Raw genomic sequence first — 19,304 nt, 5'->3', positions numbered from 1 at the left:
AGATTGAGCCACTGATGTCACATGGACTACTTTGATGATGTCTGTATTGCCTTTCTGGACGTGAACAGTATGCCGTCCATTGACTTTCAATGGAGGAACAGAAATCTCTCGAACAAAATCTAAAATATCTTAAACTGTGTTCTGAAGATGAACGGAGGTCTTACGGGCTTGGAACGACATGAGGGTGAGTCATTAATGACATAATTTTCATTTTTGGGTGAACTAACCCTTTAATATACCTCAATTTGTGTCGTACTCCTTCAAAATGTTGGCAGTGAAGTGTGTACCCTGATCTAAATGAATGTGATAGGGGTTCCTCAATGGTAAATGAGAAGAGTACAGTAAGCAAGAACAGTTTCCACACATCCAGAAAACTGTGGTGTCCCCTTGGCACTTGTGAAGTCCACTTGGACACTGAAATGGATTTGCAAATATGTGACCCTGGATCACAAAACCAGTCTTATGTTGCACGGGTATATTTGTGGCAATAGCCAACAAAACATTGTATGGGTCAAAATGATAGATTTTTCTTTTATGCCAAAAATTATTAGGATATTAAGTAAAGTTCATGTTTCATGAAGATATTTTGTAAATTTCCCACCTTAAATATATAAAACATTTATTTTTGTGAATGGATGCAGCACTATCGCCAATAGAAATGGACAACTTTTAAGGCGATTTTCTCAATATTTCGATTTTTCTGCACCCTCAGATTCCAGATTTTCAAATAGTTGTATCTTGGCCAAATATTGTCCTATCCTTTTAAAAAATTACACATAAGACTGGTTTTGTGGTCCAGGGTCACATATTTGGAAGCTGTGTCACAGTCTTTATCCATATTTTGTCAGGAAATGTTGCCTAACTGAGTCTGAACCCCCTTTTTTGGGTTGTAGGTTCCCTAAAAGCCCTCTATAAGATCACAAAGTTGTTTTACAATGGAAGCATCAAAAGAGAAGTTGGTGGCCATTTCTTTTTAATGCTAAGTAAGACATACAGGATCATGAGGTCCCAATTATGACTGCCAAGGCTCTGGTCCTTTACAATATTTTTAGAAGTTGCTTTGTGGGGAAGAATTAGTTCTGGATTGAGAGTGGCATAATCAAGGAGAGCTTTGGTATATTCATGACTCTGGGTATATTTTAATTGCAGACCATCTCTGTACACTGGAAGGGCACATTAATGAAGAGTAGTACAACCAGTGGTCTAGAAATTGTCTAACTGAAGCTTCTAGTCTTCTCCATTGGAATCAGTCAGTCTACAGCGTTGTAAGCATTAAGTTGTCCTGTGAGGGGGTGGGAGTGTGTCAACTTCATCAATCTTCTTGGGATGAACCACCTACTGTTCTCACCATGCCTGAACACAGCTAAATATAAAATACCATTTTTAGTTTAAAGTATAAATTCCTGCCCTCATTTCAGCTTGACAGAATGCAATGTTGTTCAAGGCAGGATACAAATTATCAATACTTTCTCAGATTTCAAAGTACGGATGTGAAAACTGATGTGTGGATAAAATCAAGTCTTCAATCTATTAAAGTCTTTAAATATATTAAAGGCCCACTGAAGTGCCTTAAAACACGCATCTTTATTCAATGTGTTGACATAGTTTCCACTGAAACAGGCATGGTGGGACATATCGAATAGCTCCTCCCATGTTTTAAAATAGCCAATAGCGTTTTGTTTATATCAAAGCTCGGCCAGAGCCGCAGAGTTTCCTCCTAATCTTTAACCGTTTCTATTCCTAATCTCCTCCATATTGCTTTAAAATATAGAATTCTGTGCAGAATTCAAATACGTTCAATGAGTTTTCTGATTTGCGCCAACTAGCACATATATGATCCTGCTCTGTGCTATCGTGTCTCTGGACCGGAACAGACAGTTCATGTGACACTAACGTAAAACCAGACTTCATTCGCTCCAATGGAAAGTATATTTACACTGTCTGAATCATTCCCTATCCCCTATATAGTGCACTATGTGCCATTCACCATGTAGAAAATAGTAAATGTGTGAACAAATGACCGATTTTCGGGGTCGGGACATTTCAGATTCTAGAGAGCATTTGATTGGACAGAAAATCTGATGAGAAGCTGAAGTGCAGGGTGATGTAATAAAAATCATTGATCCATATTGGCGGAAGTGAGAGACTAAGGTTTGAATGCTTATATTTTCTAAATGTAAATTTTGGAGCACAATATAACCTTAAGGCTAACATATACATACTAAAAGCCAAAAAACATCAATTTCACGGGGACTTTAAATCTATAAATGTACTTTTAAAAAGACAACCCATGCTTCAAGAAAATTCACTGTTTAGGGAGTAACAGAATGGGCATAAATGGAACTGATTTGGAATAGCTGGAATTCTAACTCACTGTTGTACTGTAATGGAGAATTTCTTTTTTTGAGTTTGGCTTTCACCAAGGGCAGGCTGGTCCATGTGGCTTCTGTGTAATAGCAGGAGGGAGCCTCAACACTTTACTGTGGCTCTCAGCTAGAGGTTGGTGAAACACGCAGTTTTTTGTCAGCCTGGAAATCGAACACATTTCTCACTTAACCTTTTAGTGATGCCATTCTGATGGATTGTAAGGTTCTTTTTTTCAAACGTCAAAGATAAGCACAATAATACATGTATTTAGGAGTGGTGGGATAGTACAAATAATAATAGTTAATACAAACAAAATATAAATATATAGAATACTGAGAAAATATAGACACGGTAAAACAGCCATAATAATTGTATTTATGTAGATGTTTTTGACCACCTAACCTGACCCCTACCCCTTTGTCAATAAAAAACAACATAAATAAAACACATTTTGTTGTAGTAATGACCCCACAAAGATGAATAGGAATATCCACAAGAAACACGCAGGAGAATCACAAGGAGTAAAGATACAGAACCACATAAACATCAACAAGACTGAACAAAGAACCTTGAATGAAGGCTATACACAGAGCAAACAAATCAGTAACTATAGAAACAAAGTGGCACACACCAGGAAACTAGGTCAAATTAATGTGACAGGGAACAGAAGAGAACCAAACCAAACCAAAACACAATGAAACTAAGGGCCGTTTACGCGGCAGCTTTTTATGCTTTTTTTTTTTTTTTTTAGCTTTTAAAGCCGGATTCTAAAAAAAAAAACATACAGTTATCATCTCTGTGTAAACAACAAAGATGCGAATTGTGAAAACGGCAACGTCATGCGCATGTGTATTACGTGATCAGTCTATAGTCGCATAGTGATTCTTTACTAAGTGACATCGCCAACTACTGGCATGGCATGAATAATACAGCGTTTTAATTGTTTCACGGATCCGTGTGAACGGATCGTTTTGACCACATTGTCGTCTGTACGCGAAAGGAAAAACGTTTCCGTTTTTAGTGCATCAGTGTCATGTACATATACCCTAAAACAGAACTATACAGAACATAACCTTTACAGTAAATATATATTCGTCTTCAAACTAAATTATGATAGTTGTGTTGCCTGATTTTATTGCTGATTTGAAATGTATTATGGAAACACACACAGGTTATCAGGAATCTTGAAAGAGGCACTTTATTGTCTGTTCATTTATTTTAATACTGTGAGACTTTTTAGGGGGTTAACACATGTACTCAACAAAAGAGTCTCTCATGACCACTTTGTTCTTAACATAGAGACAGAAAATACTTAAATGTGAAGGAGGTCATTGACCATTAGCATTAAAAAAACTAAGGCAATGACAATCCATAGTCTTTTACCAGCCATAATCCAACACAGTCATAAGAGAGAAGTGAGGTTATGGTTGAAGAAATGAATAGAGCATGTGAAATTTTATCACGGCTCTGGTGGGAAAGGGCAGGTGGTGAGTGGGAGAGAGTGTGGAACTGAGATACAACATTGCTGACATGAAGAAGAGTCATGGTGACTGGAGGGAGTGGGGTGAGGGTGGGGGGCGGGGGGCGTGCTTCTAGTAAAAACAAGGTCAAGATGTTTGGCAGCTTAGTGTTACGTAGCAGAGAACTAATAGACAGAGAAAAGCCAGATGATGTTGGTGAAACTGGATGATTGAGCAGTTTGTTTGCACTTTAGAACTGACAAGTTGAAGGTAGGGTTGTACTGAGTATTTGACGCAACATAAGCAAGTGGGGCATGTCTATTTTTGCACCATTTTTGATCACAGCATATGTGTGAATGTGAATGAGAGCCTGCATATTATATGCCCTCTTGTTCTGCTTAGACAATTAGACTGATCTCACTACTTCTGACATGGTTATATAAAATGAGTAATCTGTTCAGTCAGACAGTCAAATCGCATATCGAGCTGATAGCATAAGCTAATATGTGCAAAGGGTTGGAATTTATTTTGGATATTTTTAGCCTAAATGATCCAAATGTGTCCTGATCTTAGACTAGGGGAGAAAAAAAATGCAACAGCTCATTCAGGCTTAGCAAACTGACAGAGAAACCCAACCCACTGGCAACACTTCCAATGAGCCATGGACAGAGTGTCACCCTTTTTTAAATTTAGAGTTATGTTCTTTATAGATCTGATTTGCAAGTAAATGCATGTCTGGCAAATAGAATAAAGTAGCCAAGATTGCAATAATGACCATGCCACATAATTGCAAGTTTAGATGCCTTGTAATTGCTATATCTTACAATTGCGACTTAATTTTATTGTAATTGTTCATATATTTCTCAGAATTGTGAGTTTGTTTCATAATTGCACCTATGTATCTAGCAAGTACGATTTTAAATCTAAAAATGTGACTTGATATATCGCAAAATCTCGCAACTGCAACTTTATTTATTAATTATTACACAATTGAGACTAAGATTGAGAATTTCTCGCAATATGTTTTGTAATTGCAACTATTTCTCATAATTGTGAATTTGTTTATCAATTGCACTTATATATCTTGCAATTGCGACTTTATTTCTCACAATATGACTATATTTTGCAACTTTATTTTTGGTAATCGCATCTTTATTTCTTGGAATCGCTCATTTATTTCTCTTAATTGTGAATATCGCAATGGTTACTTTATATAACTTAATTGCGACTTTATATCACACAATGTGACTTTCTTATTCGTCTCAAAATCATTATTATTATTTATTTTTAAATATTAATATTGAGGAAACTTCAGCCTACTGTAGAACGCGAACAGTAGAACATGTTTTTCAGCAGAATCTTAAAACTTTAGATTTTCTCATCTCTTTAATGGTTTAGCAGAGGTTACATGTCAAGTGGTCAAGGCCCCTCTAAAGGTCACCCTTGATTTTGCTTTTATGTATCAGCTTCTGTCTCTGAGCATCAAGTGGAAGCACACATACAAACTTATTGATCCCACTTTTGAGCAGGACCTGTGACCCAAATGACCCTCGTTTCTTATTGAATCCAGGTGGCGTGTACTACAAATGTCCTTTGTGTGTATGTCAGAGCTAACGCACTGCTCTATTCACAAACTTGTATTACACATACACAGAATCACACACATGTCTGCTTGGGTTTGTGTGTGTCTCACAGGGCCCTTTGTGGAGATTAAGAGATTTATAAATAGAGAAAAAAGCTTTGCTTAGAGACTCAAATCTCGGAGCCATGCGCGGATTACTGCATCCCTATGGGATTTTGAACCAAAACCCAAGCACACACAGACACACACACACACACATTGACACGAACCCTCGAGCTCAGTACAGAGGCATTCCATATCCACACTTTATTCTGACATTCCAGACCCAAAACCAATTCCACATATTCAGAGTACAGATGGCCTCTCCCTTGCTGACTGCCTTAATCTCTCTCTCTCTCCATCTCACTTCCTCTGATCGTTCTAATCACTCACTCCTTACCACTGTCCTCCTTGTTCACCCGCTTACTATGTGTTTGTAACGTCTTTCCAGCAGTCATAGCTCTTCCGTATATGCAGCCCTGTGCTCTCTTTCTTCCCCTCCCCCAATCTTTCTCCTCTAGACTGTCTCATCCTTTTTATTTGGACTGGATGAGACTGGTTGGTTGGCCAAATCGAGAGACCATCATTCCGGCTAGCAGCTAACATTTAGCTAATTATGCTAATACCCCTTCATCAGTTCGAGAGCCCTGCAGGGAGCACAACGCCGTAGGGAATGCCACAATGCCACTGTAAATACTGCTTATTAGTCTGAGGAAAATAAAATATAAGACTTATTTATTAATGGTGCTTGCTAAGGATAAAATGTTGCCTTTTAACCAGTCTGACATCAATTCCACTTCCATTTTAAACAGTCCTCATGTCTATGAATCAGAATATTATAAAGACTTAAGGCCCCGATATTCTCATGGTGAAGTTCTTTTCGTTCTTCATTTAGGGGTAAAACAAAGTTTGAAATATGTGAAATACTGTCGCGCTTTCCTCTCAATAACAAAATAAACACAACAAAATTAAGAAAACAGCAAAAGCATCTGATCATCATAGCAACGTGGTTATGTTTGTTTGCGCGAGCTCTGCAATTCGGCACTCCAGTAAAGTCACTTCACGTTTATTTATATATCACTTTATTCAATAGATTGCTTAAAATCAATCAGCTTTACCGTATTAAACATGAAAAACTGTCAGTGTCTCGTTTCATCAGAAGTACAACTTCATTTTCTACTATAAAGAGAAATCCACGGACTGAACAGATGAAATGTGCAACCAGAAAAGATTTCCATGTGAAAGAAGGCGGAGCCTCAGCGCACACCTATACCTATTATGTAATCGCCATGGACCAATGGTAGTACAAAGGTGTTTACCAGCCGTAGCAAACTTTTCCGGAAAGTGCGTTTTGGCAAGCTGTTACGAACTCCAAACGAACTTCGTTTTGACCTGATTTAGTTCAAAATGACATCACATCAGTTCGTTTCTCGATTTCCCTTGAAGTATATTGGGGTCTTTAGATGTAGCCTAGAACACACTAGCAACTGTCTATCAGTGGCCTAGAAATCACACAGAACACCCTAGCCTTAGTGGTGTCCTAATATCGCCAAAACCATAGAAACGCTCTAGCAACAACCCAGAACACATGAACAAACCCAAATGCCCTAATAACCACAAAACCTATAGCAACCACCTGAACACTATCAAACATCTATGCCCTAATAACCACCAACACAATAGAAATGCCCTAGAAACCACCCAAAACACACTACCAAACTCATAGTAATGCCCCCAAAAAACACCAAAACCCCAGCAATGCCATAGCAACCACCCATAAATGTTAGCCAGCAGCCATATCACCCTGTAGCCCAAGACTGGTTGCCCACTGAAGCTAAGCAGGGCTGAGCCTGGTTAGTACCTGGATAGGAGACCTCCTGAGAAAAACCAGGTTACTGCTGGAAGAGGTGTTAGTGAGGCCAGCAGGGGTGCTCACCCTGTGGTCTGTGTGGGTCCTAATGCCCCAGTGTAGTGACGGGGACACTATACTGCCAAAAGAGCACCGTCCTTCGGATGAGACGTTAAACCGAGGTCCTGACTCTCTGTGGTCATTAAAAATCCCAGGATGTCCTTCGAAAAAGAGTAGGGGTGTAACCCCGGCATCCTGACCAAATTTGCCCCTTGGCCCCTGTCCATCATGGCCTCCTAATCATCCCCATATACTGATTGGCTTCATCACTGTCTCCTCTCCACCAGTAAGCTGGTGTGTGGTGGGCGTTCTGGCGCAATATGGCTGCCGTCGCATCATCCAAGTGGATGCTGCACATTGGTGGTGGTTGAGGAGATTCCCCCATCTATGTAAAGCGCTTTGAGGTCTCAGAAAAAGCGCTATATAAATGTAACAAATTATTATAATTAGCAACCTATCAATGCCCTAACAACCACACAGAACACACTAACAAACCACTAGCAATGCCCTAACAACAACTAACACCCCAGCAATGCCATAATAATTGCATAGAAACCAAACCGAAATTTGTGAAAATGGTCATGCGTATGCGTGTTCAGTCTATAGGCATCCGCGAGTACTTGACAACCAAAACAACAATGGCTACTGTGTTTGTGCTGCTCAAGATATTGAGTTTATTAACGCTTCTCCAGCAAAGTGTAGATTTACTGCACCACTCCTGTGACCAGCAGAGACACATTATTTACATACGCCAAATTCTAACATTGCCAACTAATTTTAATCCTGACATTGCCAACTACTGGCCTGGCAGCATAATACAGCGCTTTTGGTAGTTTTCGTGGATCCGCGTGAAAGGGGATCGTTTTGACAGCGTAGTCGTATTTACGCAAAACTTTTCCGTTTTTAAGTACATTGTTGTGTAAACATACCCTCAGTCGCTCTTTTTACCTCGTTTTAACAATGTGTACCTATGGAGACTAACAGGACAGCATCTAAACCGAAGTTAGAATCCATCATGGTGGCACTCATCGTTTGCTCATGAAAAAAGTGGATAGTGCAAAATTCCAACACTTTGACAGCAAGTTTTGTCCCATGAAGCACCACTCACATTTTCTTCATATTTGTTTGTTCATGATTAGTCTAGTAGTTAGTTTCACTTATTAAGCCAACACATTTGCTCACTGCAATGAATAACTCTTCAAGCATTAGCACAGTAAAGCTATTCGTAAGGTTAAATTCATAAAAGAAATTGTTTAGACAAAGAGCCCTTTTCACAGATCTTCACCTCAACTGCCCCTTTCATTATCATCTCAGTGATGTGCGACTGCCCTCTCTTATTGAAGATAAACCTGGAGACAACGATTTCTTCCTGCTTGAAGCAACCACTCCATTAGTGTGTCTCCAATCCCAAATCCCACTGCAGACAGGTTTTCACTTGTCTGTGTATTGAAAACCTAAAGGATCTAAGAATCAAATTAATTTCCATTTCTTTGGGGATTACATTTTCCCTCTCCCTCTTTTTCAGTCTTTATTTTTGCCTTTGAGAAAATGCTTTACCAGCATTTGTTCTCCTGTCTGAATTAATTTACTCCCCGGCATGCAGTTGATTCTGAATATAAAAATAAATATGAATGCCATTGTATCTCCAGTCCTTTTTATATGAAGTGTTTGACTCGCAACACTATTGTAAGATTCCCCTCGAATGTTGATATGAGTACAGAAAATGCTGCCAGTAGATATTAGTAGAAGGTTTATAAATAGTTCAGTTGCAGGACTAAAAGGTACAGGCAGTTATCCTGACTATGCCTTTTTATAAATGCTGCTGGCTACCGTTGAGTGTTATGGAGAATAGGTCAGTGAAGAGCTTCAGGCCTGTTAGCATTGCATGCTAATAAATGTGTCAAAATCAACAGCACAAGCAGCTCTACTAGACACTACTGAAATTGCACAGCATGAACACTGCAGGTGATGTTTTAATTTTTTTACTCTCACAGTTAGTGCTATTTATACAGGTAGTGCACATGCTGCCTGTGTTGTTTTGGAAGAAAGAAGTTATGCAAATTGGCACAAATGTGCTCACAAAATTCAAAATGCACACTACTTTTTCTCATCTTGCAGAGTGTTGAGTTGTGGCGGATTAACTACGTTACATTACGTTTATGTAAATCGGTAAGCTACATTGTTGTAGTTTGTGAACAAAATATGTAAAAACACACAAAAGTGAAACTCTTTAGTGAATGTAGTCGTGGTTTCAACTTTAAGCAAGTGTCTGCATATGTCGATTTTTATCCAATATACACAAATAAATACACAAATAAATTTGTTAGATAAAATAAAATATAAATATTAGATGAACATATTAAACTTAAAAACATTGAATTAAACATTAAATGAAAATTAGAAATTAAATAAACTGAAATAAGTTGAAGTACTGAAACTGAAATTACAAAGAAATTAAATCTAAATAACACAAATAAAAATGACAAAAGCTTAAAAATTAAATAAAAACGGAAAATATAAAAATAAAAGCTTATTCAAAATGTAAATAAATACTTTTATAGTATATCAACAATAATATTATAGTATATAAATGATTTATAAAAATAATAAAATAATGTTGGATATCTCCAAATTACTGAAAATTGCCGCAGAATGGCATTTGGTGTCGCACTTCCTCTTGGTGAGTTGCGCTAGTTTCTCATCTACAGGGTGGGCCATTTATATGGATACACCGTAATAACATGGGAATGGTTGGTGATATTAAAGTCCTGTTTGTGGCACATTAGTATATGTGAGGGGGCAAACTCCTCAAGATGGGTGGTGACCATGGTGGCCATTTAGAAGTCGGCCATCTTGGATACAACTTTTGTTTTTTCAATAGGAAGAGGGCCATGTGACACATCAAACTTATTGGTAATGTCACAAGAAAAACAATGGTGTGCTTGGTTTCAACGTAACTTTATTCGTTCATGAGTTATTTACAAGTTTCTGACCACTTATAAAATGTGTTCAATGTGCTGCCCATTGTGTTGGATTGTCAATGCAACCCTGTTCTCCCACTCTTCACACACTGATAGCAACACCGCAGGAGAAATGCCAGCACAGGCATCCAGTATCCGTAGTTTCAGGTGCTGCACATCTCGTATCTTCACACCATAGACAATTGCCTTCAGATGACCCCAAAGATAAAAGTCTAAGGGGGTCAGATCGGGAGACCTTGGGGGCCATTCAACTGGCCCACGACGACCAATCCACTTTCCAGGAAACTGTTCATCTAGGAATGCTCGGACCTGGCACCCATAATGTGGTGGTGCATAATCTTGCTGGAAAAACTCAGGGAACGTGCCAGCTTCAGTGCATAAAGAGGGAAACACATCATCATGTAGCAATTTCAAATATCCAGTGGCCTTGAGGTTTCCATTGATGGGTCATCTGAAGGCAATTGTCTATGGTGTGAAGATACGAGATGTGCAGCACCTGAAACTACGGATACTGGATGCCTGTGCTGGCATTTCTCCTGCGGTGTTGCTATCAGTGTGTGAAGAGTGGGAGAACAGGGTTGCATTGACAATCCAACACAATGGGCAGCACATTGAACACATTTTATAAGTGGTCAGAAACTTGTAAATAACTCATGAACGAATAAAGTTACGTTGAAACCAAGCACACCATTGTTTTTCTTGTGACATTACCAATAAGTTTGATGTGTCACATGGCCCTCTTCCTATTGAAAAAACAAAAGTTGTATCCAAGATGGCCGACTTCTAAATGGCCACCATGGTCACCACCCATCTTGAGGAGTTTGCCCCCTCACATATACTAATGTGCCACAAACAGGACTTTAATATCACCAACCATTCCCATGTTATTACGGTGTATCCATATAAATGGCCCACTCTGTACTTTCACTGAAGATACACAAAGCACTTTACACTTTATTCACACAAAGATAGATGCACCTGCAAGGAGATATACATAGTTACTGATAATCATTAACTTTTAAACAAATAAAATGCATCAATGAGTCAAAGTTCCTGTATTTTATGATGATAAAAACCTTTTTAGCCAATGTTTATAGAGATGGGTGTGTAAAACACAAATATGATCCTCTACCGATAATTGTGTGCCTGCAAAACAGATGCTAGCATAGCCATTTTGTTCCTTTATATACTTGTAAGTTAACTCTGCAATGATAAACTTATACACAGCTTAGATTTCCCATCAAAACAAAATGATGAACCCAATAAAAAACTTTTAATTGGTTATGTCTAGCAATTTGTCTCAAAGTACCCTTTTGAGACTAATGTAAAGTGGAGGTGGAGTACAAGCTGGATGCTAATAAAGAAAAATCATTATAGTGAGTGTACAGTGACTCAGTGTTGAACAAGGGAATTAGCAAACAGCGAATATACAAAGATTAAATCTATTCATCGTCCCCTTGGAAAAGTTGTAGAGTGATAAATCTCCTTGTTGTGTGGGTGGAGTGTTTGCCTTGGCCGTGGCTTGTAGGTGGCTAAAGTGCAAGATTATGGGTTGTGTTTCTAATGTTCACAGCTAGGATTAGCTGGTGTCTCTTGTGGGGCTGCAAACACGTTATAACACAAATCAACACTCACAGTGAAATGTGTCCCTAGAGTACAAACCCACCAGCTCCTTAGTGCTTACATGCATCAAATAAGAGCTTAAGCTAATTCATCCATGGATTTTACTTTCTTTGGATTTCACTTTTCAGCTAGTCAGGCTGGGGGACCAGCCGTCTACCCATGCTGGCTATGTTGGGATACCCTAATAGCCACCAACACCCTAGAAATGCCCTAGCATCCATCCAAAACATACAAACAAAACCCTAGCAATGTCCTAGAAACCACCCAGAAACGCTAGTAACAACATAGTAATTCATTGCAACCGACTATGGCCTAGCAACCACTTGAACATAGTAGAAAACCACTAAGAATTCCCTAATTACCATGATGAACACCCTAGAAATACCCTAGCAACAACTTCAACACACTAGCAAACTCATAGCAATACCCTTACAACCACCAACACCCTAGCAATGCCCCAGAAACCCTAGCAACACCATAGTAATTCATAGCAACTGCCTAGCACACTAGCAAACCACTAACAATGCCCTAATAACCCTAGACCCACAAACCACCCTAGAAATGCCCTAACAACCACTCAAAACATACTACCAAAAACCTAGCAAAAACCCTAACAACTACCAGTACATTAGAAACACCATAGTAACCACTCAAAACACATGGCCAAAGCCCTAGCAAATACCCTAACAACTACAATACATTAGAAACACCCAAGCAACCACTCAAAACACACGACCAAACCCCTAGCAATACCCTAGTGTAAGGGTTCTTCCATTAAATTTTCAGGAGACATTCATGGAGTCAACAAAGTGTAATTTTATTGACTGCAACACTTACTTATTAACAACACTTTGTGCAGAAAAACAAAACAAAACAAACAAAACAAAACACTGACTGATAAATATTGCATCAGTACACAACTGAGTTCTGGGTCTCAGATGTTTCTCAGGGATCCCTCACCCGAACTAACTCAGCCACAGAAAATGAAGCCCTTTTAACAAGCCGGACCAAACCATTCTTATAATTACAGGGGTCTCACAAATTCTCAATTACATCAAACTTAAAGGGGGAAAAAGGAGGAATAGATCTATACACAAACTCAAATAAACAAAATAAAAATCACATTTATCATAAAGCCATAATGAACATACACTTAAACATACACACACAAAACATCTTTTAAACATATTTCAATTAACACACAACCCCCCCCCCCCCCCCCCCCCCCAAAAAAAAACATATTGTCCCAAGAACTACATTTCCCATATTTCCCAACCGAATATGTAAAGGACACCAGGAAATGCCGCGCCCTTTTAATTCCAAGCCTTAGTTCCATGCTGCAGTCATGGACCCCGGCGGAACCACGGGTAAGATGTACACATTTAAACAAACTTAAATAAAATGTTAAACCCATAGCTTGGTTGTGGTCTCATTTACTCACTAGCGTGCACTCTAGAAATAAATGATTAATGGCTTTGTTGCTCTTTGGGTAAATAACATTTAAAGAAACAATTACACAAGAATTTGTAAATAAGCAGACAAAAAAAACATGAATCCCCTAGAACAAACAAAATATCAATATCATTTTCATATTCAAAGTACACTAGAGCCATTCAAATTAAGTGTTCGTTCTGTGTGGCCTTAGCCGTCACACCTAGCTACTACTAATACCTTAGAAACACTCTAGTGACCACCCAAAATGCAATAGCAAACCCCTAGCAATGCCCTAACAACTACCAATACCTTAGAAACACCCTAGTGACCACACAAAACGCATTAGCAATGCCCTAACTACCAATACCTTAGAAACACCCAAGCAACCACTCAAAACACACAACCAAACCCCTAGCAATACCCTAACTACTACTAATACCTTAGAAACACTATAGCGACCACCCAAAACGCAATAGCAATGCCCTAACAACTACCAATACCTTAGAAACACCCTAGCGACCACCCAAAACACATCAGCAATACCCTAACTACCAATACCTTAGAAACACCCTACTAGCAATACCTTGGAAACTCACTAGCGACCACCCAAAACGCACTAGCAAACACCTAGCAATGCCCTAACAACTACCAATATCTTAAAAACACACTTGCGACCACCCAAAACGCAATAGCAAACCCCTAGCAATGCCCTAACAACTACCAATACCTTAGAAACACCCTAGTGACCACACAAAATGCACTAGCAAACCCCTAGCAAACTACAAATACCTTAGAAACACACTTGCGACCACTCAAAACGCATTAGCAAACCCCTAGCAGTGCCCTAACAACTGCTAATACCTTAGAAACACCCTAGCGACCACCCAAAACGTACTAGCAATGCCCTAACAACAACCAATACCTAGGAAACACCCCTGCCATCACCCAAGACGCACTTTCCAACCCCTAGCAATGTCATAATAACCACCAACACCCTAGTAACGCCCTACCAACCACCCAAAACACACTACCAAACCCCTAGCTAATAAAAAATTCCAATAATGAATTAGCTTCCTCAGCTCTTATTTGCAGTGTGGGATCACATCTAGACCAGCTTTAGACCTGCTTAATCCAGCTAAGACCAGCACATCAGCTTAGGCAGGGTTATAAACACAAAATGGCACGTCTTCGCTAGGTAACTCATAAGTTGTGTGTTTATGAGCTTGTGTGCATTTGTTATATAAAGGGCAAAAGCACTGTGTGACTCATTCCAGAATTAGACGTTTTCACCTGAACAGGAAGTGACCCGTGGGAAGTTTCTGGGTCATCTAACCCTTTTATTAAGTTCTTTTTTACATTTTGGAAAACTTGTTCGCTTTAGCGTTTGTGTATATGCAACTTCGCAACACCCACATAATTGTCATATCATAATTGCAGTTTTGGAATTTAAAGTGTATTTTTTTCTCTTTTGGAGTGAGGGGGTGGGGCTTTTTAACAAAAAAGACGCCCACCAAATATCGTGCTCCATAGTACGAGAAAATATTTGCACGTTTACATACATGGTACACTTGCAGCACTTGTGCATATAGGAGGGGCCTGGGGAGCTCCCTTTTTCTGTTACTATGGTAACGCAACCCCTGCCCACCAACCAGGACGTGGAACGGAGGTTCCAAACTGCAAGCTGTCATTGTGTGTGTATCTGTTTTGTACGCGTGTGTATGTATGCCTGTTGTTACTCTCCAAATATAATGCAAGGAGACTGGTGCGTGTAAAGCTGTCTGTTCTCATTTCTCTTCTGTCTCTCTTACTCCAGAGACACACACGCACACAAACACGCACAGCGGAACTCCTTTGGAAGCAGACGATTCTGAGGTGTTCATCTGACTGACTGCTATTCTTAGAGTCTCTCTACTTACAAAGGCCCTGGCAGAGAGGAATACACACAGATGAAAAGGAAAAATGTGTTTGCATATGTGTGTGTGAGTGCGTGTAGGTGTAAGAAATGCGGGGCCGCTGCCACTAGTAGGTTGCTGCACTCAAAGAGAGCGTGTCTGCGTGTACGGGAGAAATTGAGAGAGGGAGCAGGTGAGAGGTAGATCAATAAAAAGCTAATCTGTGAAAACAGGATGGTGTAGAAGCAGGGGACCTCTCTCCCTCTCTTGCTTTCTCTTTTTTTTTTTTTTTGCGTCTTTTCCCACCCCCTTGCTTATTCTGTCCATTTTTAGCTCCTGCTGTGTCTAAGACTGGCACGGTGATACAAGCATTAGCTGAGTCTTACTCTCTCGTAAGAGAGAGCAAAGTGTTGGAACATCTCTGACATGAACGTGCTCTGTCCTTTGTCTAGTCAGGCACAATAAAAATGACAAATGTGATGTAGAAATATTCATACGGCCATGGAAACGTTGGCCTAGAAACATCTGTTCTGCAAAACGGGTAATTGTGGCCTAATCTAAAATGTAATCTATCATATGTTCTATTTGTGGACCTGTCTCTTGAAGGTACATCCTTAATTAAGTGCAATCTACATTCAGTCAAACGACATTGAGATCAGTGATCACACGGTTTTTCCCTTCGATTTTTTTTTGAAAAAGTGCTAAATGAAAGTGCTAAATTTTAATTTAAACGTGTATCAACAAAACCAACATGTGAAAACTACTATTTGGAAAACTTGATCTCCTGAAATAACATTTCACTACCATTCAAAAGTTTGGGGTCTGTAAGATTCTCTCTTATGATATACTTATCCTCACCAAGGCTGTTTATTTGATAAAAAAAAAAATACGGTAAAAACAGTAAAATTGTGAAATATTATTATAATTTAAAATAATTGTTTTCTATTTTAATATATTTTAAAATGCAATTTATTCCTGTGATGGTAAAGCTGAATTTTCAGCATCATTACTCCAGTCTTCAGTGTCACATGATCCTTCAGAAATCATTCTAATATGATTTGGTGCTTAAGAAACATTTCTTATTATCATCAACTTCAGAATTCTTTGATGCGTAGAAAGTGTAAAAAAAAAAAAAAAAAAAAAAAGGCATTTTATTTTAAATAGATTTTTTTAATGTTGTATTTACTGTCACATTTGATTAATTTAATGCAACCTTGATGAATAAAAATAATAATTTTTTTTTTAAAATCTGTCCCCACTTTTGACCAGCAGTGTACATGAAGTGCACTATTGAAATACAACATTTTGAACCTTTTTGAAATAATAATAATAATATTATTTCTAGATTCTTCAAAAAAATTGCCAGTGATTTGTGTCATGCAATAATTTGCAATATCTCATTCAGTCACTTGAATTCACAGGACCAAGAATAATTACAGTTATTGACCCCTTATGTAAAAAACATGTTTTCTAGACCACCCTCAAGACAAAGTTCCTGAATATCCCCCCATATTGACATACATGGAGTAAATGAGGAGAACAGAAAGAGCCAAATGTGCCTGACCTGTTGCTCCCAATCAATAGCTATTTCTCAAAAGCATGTTTTTTGCTCATTTAATTCTGCAAATTAAAAACAGTTTCCTGCTGGTGGTTCACCTTAATGACACTATTCAATTCTGGTCAAAATGTTTTCCATCAGATGCATCTGTGTGAGATGTTGTCGGGGTCAATAAAACTTTGAAAAATCAATCACTCAAACGCCTCTAGCAAACAGTGAGCAACATCAAATCACAATCACAGATCAATCTATAAATCTATGTTAAAATAACAAGTTGAAAGTCAGGTGTAAATAAAGTGGCAGATCTGTTTCTTTAACAAGGAAAGTAAAGCAGTCTAAAATAGATTAGATGACTAAATCAGCCATACCTGATAAGCTGAAAAGGCACAGTAGGGTTTAGATTAAATTCATAATGTTGACAGACTTTTTATGAGGATAAGTGCTGGGACGGCTCTACCAGCCAACAAGGGCATATACTGCATGCTGTGCAATCAAAAGCAGGCCATGCGATCAAGATGCCCCAAAAATACACATGAACTGAAACTGCATTTGAGGAATGGACTAAAATAACTTCTAACTGCCCTGAAGGTTTGAGTGATTGCCACTGAAGGAAGTCTAATGTCATAAATGGTAAGAGGACATCACTTACATGTCTCTCCAAAGCCTGATTAGACGGCAGCCTTTAATTATCGCAATTATGAGATTCATGGTTCCTTCAGAGGTGCTAACGGTTATGTATTGTGATCATTCTGACAGTTACCGTTCTGCTGAGTGCCAGCTCTGCTTATCTGAAATGTACTTACTGAATCTAAACAGCTTCTTCACAATAAATCTGAGGAGCAGCCAGATGGATATAAAGTTACAGATCATACTCACTACAGCACAAGCCGTAGTCATGTTTAATCAAGGGCTCATAAATAATACACGCATGCTCCCTTGCCACTACCCACACACAATTCAGTATTTCAACGTGCGTCTAACCTCATGGTGTTACGGTTTGATTGAATGATGTCTTTTTGATCCCAAGCTACTAAAACAAGATGATTCTGGGTTATTTTTCTGCTTCAGGCGATTCTGAATAGACAGCAGAACTATACTGACACGATTTTGGTACTGCAGCTCCTCCGTTAAAAAAGTTTATTATACTGAGCTCAGAAATTACATCTCGAGCCACTCGGTCGACTGTTCGGGGTGAGTGTAGGATTCCTCAGTGTAAAACAGCATTCGGCAGCTCAGCTTTCTCAAGTGTGGCCATTAGACAGTGGAATAAGTTGCCAACAGAGCTGACCACATGTGTGAATTTTAACACTTTTTCACATCAGGCCAAAAAATGGCTTCTTTTAAAACAAACATGTTCCCATAATGTACTGTAATTGATGTATGTGAGAGTGTATTTGTAAATGAATGCTGAGGAATGAATGAAGTGTTTGATTGTTTTAATGCTGTTTTGGGATAAATGTATTATTAATATGTGCATTTTTTTTATAAGACTTTGTTTGTTGACATCAGCCTGCCCAGGGACTACAGGTGGAAATTAGCACAAGTGCTACAACCTGGTACAATGCATCTCTCCTTTTTAAGTTTAATGTATATTGTGCATTGTCCCTGTTCAAATAAATAAATAAATGAAATTAAATTAAATTAAATTTTGTGATTAAAAAGGCCATTTGAAAACCTGATAACACAAGGAAAACACCTTAACGTGAAATTTTGAAATTGTCGAGCGTGTTACGTGTCATGGTCTTACGTGTTTTTGGGTTATTAAGTGGTATATTTTTTTAATGAAAGCAGAAGTACAAAGGTTTAGACAAAAATTCATGACAGAGAGGGTCATTAAAACAGTGAATGAGAAATGGAAATGCTCCGATCTGCATCTGCTCATACGGTTGTTATTCTGCTTTATTGTGAAAGGCTCATTCAAACCAAGAACAGAAACTATAACGATAACCATAATGATAACTATAGGTGTCCACAGCAGCATTAAGTTTATTTTAAAAAACATGCAGCATATTCTGTAAACATAACTGCAGTGCACACTTTAAAGTCTGAAGCATTTTCATTGGCTTTCAATGTTTTTATCATTCGTCAGTTGGAAAAAAACGCTCTGAAAGTGATTCCAACAATATCTTTTCTATGATTATCGTTGTGGTGTGCACTCTTTGATTTTCTTAGAGTTAGAGCAGTTTTTAAAACTTGTCCTTGCTATCAGAGTGAAAAGGCTTCTCGAAAAAAAAAAGAAAAAAAAGTAGGCCTATGAGCTATTTACGAGCGAACGCAAAGTTTTTGCGAGGGAACACAAAGTTTCTCGGCAGAACGCAAACGTTTTTTTGGGAGGGAACACAAAGTTTCTCGGGGGAACGCAATGCATTTGCAATAGAATGCAAAAGTATTGACACATATTTTTTCCTTCAACTCATATTTTTATCTTCACGGTGTACCTTTAGGAGCTCCGTAAAAAA

Source organism: Squalius cephalus (assembly GCF_949319135.1).
Source record: "Squalius cephalus genome assembly, chromosome: 12".
In the NCBI taxonomy this organism is placed as follows: domain Eukaryota; kingdom Metazoa; phylum Chordata; class Actinopteri; order Cypriniformes; family Leuciscidae; genus Squalius; species Squalius cephalus.
The sequence above is the reverse complement of the archived record's forward strand: the minus strand, read 5'-3'. Positions refer to the sequence as shown.